The sequence below is a fragment of the Galeopterus variegatus genome, unplaced genomic scaffold, assembly GCF_000696425.1.
Source record: "Galeopterus variegatus unplaced genomic scaffold, G_variegatus-3.0.2 Scaffold4008, whole genome shotgun sequence".
Classification (NCBI taxonomy): Eukaryota; Metazoa; Chordata; class Mammalia; order Dermoptera; family Cynocephalidae; genus Galeopterus; species Galeopterus variegatus.
Window position 1 is genome coordinate 358,065 of NW_007730119.1, and position 5,583 is coordinate 363,647.

The window sequence follows — 5,583 nt, forward strand, 5'->3', positions numbered from 1 at the left end:
TAAGGTAAGAGCTAGGGAAACAAAGAGAAACATTGTATTTCTTTCTCATGTGAGGTTAGAGATCCTGGGAAAGTCAGGGGATCCAAAGTCTTATTTTTTGTTTCTGTGACCTTCTTTGTAAATGTGGCTTGCCATACTGCAGCCAAAACCTGCCCCAGTTTCTAGCCCTATTCCTAAGCCTCTGCCCGGTCGATTGAGCTCTGGTTCTCTGTAGTCAGAATTCACCAGGTCTTCACACTGACAGCCTGTGAGGAAAATGGAGTTAGTTTAGTTAGGCCCCCTCACCTCATATCCAGCTGGGTGTAATTCAGCACATCCGCTTTATTTATTTATTTTTTTAAATTGGTTATGAATATTCATGGGGTACAAAGCAAATTGTCACCACTTGTGCCCAAGATGTGATGGCCAGATTCATATTGGCAGCATATCCATTACCACAAATTGTGATTATACCCCAACCCCCCACCCAATTATGCCCTCAATTATCCCTGACCCTCCCCATCTCCCTTTCTTCACTCCACTTTGTATCCCTAGGTATGTTCTCTCCTTCTGCAAGTCCAACATACCACTGTGGTCTTTCTTTCCTTTATCCCTCTGTGTTTTTCTTATTTTACTCAACATAAGTTTCTCCAGGAACATACATGTTGTTGCAAATGGGAGAATTTCATTCTTTTTTATGGCAGAGTAGTATTCCATGTTGTATATATACCACATTTTCCTTATTCAATCATCCATTGATGGACATTTAGGTTGGTTCCATGTCTTGGCTATTGTAAACAGAGCTTCAATGAACATGGGAGTGCAGGTATCCCTTTGACATGATGATTTCCATTCCTTTGGGTATATACCCAGAAGTGGGATTGCTGGATCATATGGAGGATCTATCTGTAGTTGTTTGAAAAACCTCCATACTGTTTTCCATAGTGGTTGTTCTAATTTACAATCCTGCCAACAGTGTAGGAAGTGTTCCCTTCTCTCCACACCCTCACCAGCATTTGTTATTCTCATTATTTTTTATTATAGCCAGTCTATCTGGGGTGAGATGATATCTCAATGTGTTTTTAATTTGCACTTCCCTGATGTCTAGTGATGTTGAGCATTTTTTCATGTACCTGTTGGTCATTTATATGTCTTCCTTTGAAAAATGTCTATTCCGTACTTTTGCTCATTTTTTAACTGGGTTATTTGTTTCTTTCTTTTTTTTTTTTTTACTGTATAATTTCTTGAGTTCCTTGTATATGATGGATACTAATCCCTTGTCAGATGCATAGCTAGCAAACATTTTCTCCCACTCTCTAGATTGTTGTTTCAGTCTATTGATTATTTCTTTTGCTGTGCAGAAGCTTTTTAGTTTGATATAGTCCCATTTGTTTATTTTTTCTTTCATTGCTTGTGCTTTTGGGCTTATGTTCATAAAGTCTGTGCCCAGACATAGTTCCTGAAGTATTTCACTTATATTTTCCCTCAGTAATTTTACAGTTTTAGGTCTTATACTTAAGTCTTTAATCCATTTTGAGTTGATTTTAATATATAGTGAGAGGTGCATGTCTAGTTTCATTTTTTGGCATATGAATATCCAAGTTTCCCAGTACCATTTATTGAAGAGGCAGTCTTTTCCCCAATGTACGTTTTTGTTCCCTTTGTCAAATATCAGATGGCTGTAAGCCTGAGGGGTGATACCTGTGTTGTCTATTCTGCTCCACTTGTCCGAGTGTCTATTTTTATGCTAACCATGATGTTTTGGTTACTATAGTTTTGTATTATAATTTGAAGTCAGGTAGCTTTATGCCTCTGGCTTTATGTGTTTTGTTCCAGAGTGCTTTGGCTATTCGGGGTCTTTCGTTGTTCCATATGAATGTCGAGATTGTTTTTTTCCATTTCTGTGAAGAATGTCATTGGTAATTTGATGGAGATTGAATTGAATCTGTAGATCACTTTGGGTAGTATAGATATTTTCACAATGTTAATTCTTCCAATCCAAGAGCATGGAATATCTTTCTATCATTTTGTGTCTGTCCAGATTGGAAAAGATGAAGTCAACCTTTCCCTATTTGCTGATGACATGATCCTATATACAAAAAGAAAACTAAATACTTTATCAAAAAACTCCTAGAGATGGTTAATAACTTCAGTAACATTGAAAGATATAAAATAAGTGCCCCCAAATCAGTTGCATTTATATTCACCAATAATGAGCTAACAGAATATCAAGAAAGTAAGCCCATTTACAACAGTCACACACAAAAAAATAAAATCAATTTAACCAAGGAGGTGAAAGATCTCTACAATGAGAACTACAAACCACTACTGAAAGAAATTAAAGAAGCATGTCCGTTTTAAGCAAGTTATATAAGTGTGGTGTAAATACGCACGTGCGCCCACGTAGCCCTTGGCTCGTTGCCATTGTTATGTACTTTAGGTATGAAAGACAGCAGCTCTGAACTGCTGGCTGGTGGAGCTTGTGTCTGGAATAAAGCATGTCCACTTTGCCGGTGGCTACCCACTTTTTCTTTCGCATACCTGGCTCAGGACCTGCACAGGATGGGGTGGGGGGGTAGAGGGATCTGTGATCCAGCCCGACACGGTCTTTGTGGATTTCTGTGTCTAACCTGAATATACAACAACCTTTTCCTGTTCTAATTACAGACAGAGCATTCTCAGGACTTAAATTAGCTTCAGAACACTTACCTGTCTCTTCTGTTGTTTTCAACTGCCACAGCTTCCAGATAATGTGTTCTGCCGTCTGGATGGTATTTCCTTTTAGAAAAAGTGTCAGGCCCCTGCCCACCTGGTGAGCTTTTATAAGCTCCGTAGAAACATATCCACAATTGCAAACCAGTGGAGGTCACTATGAACTACAGAGAGGTTAACCAGGAAGTATAATAATGATCATGTCCTGCTCTTGCTCTAGCACCTACTCAAGCTTTATAACAGAGGAGGCTGTGACTAGGATGATTGTTTAGAGTCTATAAGCATCAGTAGGTAATATTTTACAAGTTGACAGGATTCTTTGAAACTTTGCCTTTACCATTGTTCTCCATTTTTGGTAAAGCATAACCCTATTTTACCCATTGTTCAAGCCCAGATCCCTGGAATTATTTTTTAGTTTTTCCCTTCCCTGTGTATTCCCTGTAATACACATCAAAACCATCAGCAAATCCTTTCAGTTTTATGTACAAAATGTGTCCAGATCCCTGGAATTATTTTTTAGTTTTTCCCTTCCCTGTAATACACATCAAAACCATCAGCAAATCCTTTCAGTTTTATGTACAAAATGTGTCCTCCATTTGCCAAATGCTCACTGTCTTCCCTGCTACCATCCCAATTCAAATCTCCCTCATCCCTTGCCTGGATAGCTGGCAATAGCATGCACATGTATCTGTCTGTTCCCAACCTGGCCATCCTACATTCTCTTCTCAACATATGACCTCACACTATTTTTTTAAAAAATAAATCATATTATGTAATCCACTTGCTCACAACCCTTTAAATTTGATCTAATTCAGGGTAAGCACAAAGACCCTGTCATGGTCTAAAAGACCCTGAAAGGTCTGTGTCCTGCCTACCCTTCTGATCTCACTCATGGGGCCCTAATTCCTCTCCCCATCCTGCTGTCTGCCATCCTGTGTCAGACACTGTTCTTCCTCAGGACTTTCATGTATTTTGTTCCCTTTGCTGGAAACTTTTCCCTCAGGAGTATCTTCTTGGAACATTTTTTTTTTCAAGTTTTTCTTTACTATGGTAAAATATACACAAATTTTACCATTCTAACCATTTAAAAATGTGCTATTAAGTGGCATTAAATATGTTCACAACGTTGCACAATTGTTACCACTATCCATTTCCAGAAATTTTTCATCATCCCAAACAGAAACTCTTGTACCAATTAAAAAATACCTTCTGCTCTCTTCTTCTCAGGACCTTATAGTCTCTACTTTCTATCTCTATCGCTTTACTTCTAGGTACCTCATAAATGTACCGTCATACCATATTTGACATTTTATGTCTGACTAACTTCACTTAGCAAATGTTTTCAAGGTTCATTCATGTTATTGCATGTATCAGAATTTCATTCCTTTTTAAGGCTGAATACTATTGCATTACATGCATATACCATTTTTTCTCCATTCATTTGGTGATGAACATCTCGGTTGTTTCTAACTTGTGTCTATCATGAATAATGCTGCTATGAACATTGTGTTCAAGTATCTGACTGAGTCCTTGCTTTTAATTCCTTTGGTATATACAGAATTGGTGAATCTTATGGTAATTCTGTGTTTAACTTTTGGAGGAATAACTAAACCATTGTCCACAGGAACTTCACAAGGATTCCAATTCCTCCACATCCTCGCTAACACTTGTCACTTTCCCATTTGCTGCCAGTAGCCATTCTAACGGGGATGACAGTATCCCATCGTTGTTTTCACTTGCATTTACCTATTGACCAGTGATGTTGACCATCTTTTCATGTGCTTGGTCATTTGTGTATCTTCTTTGGAGAAATACTATTCAAATTCTTGTCAATTTTTAATTTTGGTTGTTTGCTATTTTGATGTTGAGTTGTAAGAATTTTATATAGTCTGGATAATAACACTAATCATATGTATGTTTTTAAAATATTTTCACTAATTCCGTGTGTTGTCTTTTTCCCATCTTGATATTGTACATTGATTCACAAAAGGTTTAATTTTGGTGAAGTCCAGTTTATGTATTTTTTCTCTTGTTGCCTGTGTTTTTAGTGTCACATTTAAGAAATCACTGTAATGTCCAAATTCATAAATGTGCCCTCCTGTGTTTCTGTCTGAGTGTTATATTTTTAGTTCTTACTTTTGTTCTTTGATCTATTTTGAGTTAAATTTTGTACACACCATCAGGTAAAAATCCAAATTCATTCCTTTAAATGTGGATACCCAGTTTCTCAAATAACATTTTTTCAAAAACAGTATCCTTTCCACATTGAATGGTCTTGTCACCCTTATCAAAAATATTTTGACCACATATGTGAAGGTTTATTTTTGGGCTTTTTTTTTTTCATGGATATAGGTGTGTTTCCTTATTCCAGTACCACACTATATTGAATATTATAGGTTTATAATATGTTTTGAAATCAGCAAGTGGGAGTCTTCCAACTTTGCTCTTTATTTCCAGATTGTTTGGGCAACTTTAGGTCCCCGAGATCTCATGTGAATTTTTACAATGTTTTATTCAATTTATACAAAAATCTCTGCTGGGACTTTGATAAGGCTTGCATGAAATTTGTAGATTGTTCGAGGTAGTAATTTCCTGGTGACAATATTAAGTTTTCCAATCCATGAACACAAGATATCTTTCCATTTATAATTATTATATTATAGAAATAAATTCCATTTGATCATGGTGTATGACTTTTTAATATGCTACTAAATTTGGTTTACTAACTTTTTTTGAGAAATTTATATCAATATTTATAAAGGATATAGGAGTGTAGTTTTCCTTTTTTGTAATGTCCTTGTCTGGCTTCGGCATCAGTTTATGTTAACCTCATAGATGAGTTAGAAAATATTTCATCCCATACAATTCTCTGGAAGAGTTTAAGAAGGACTT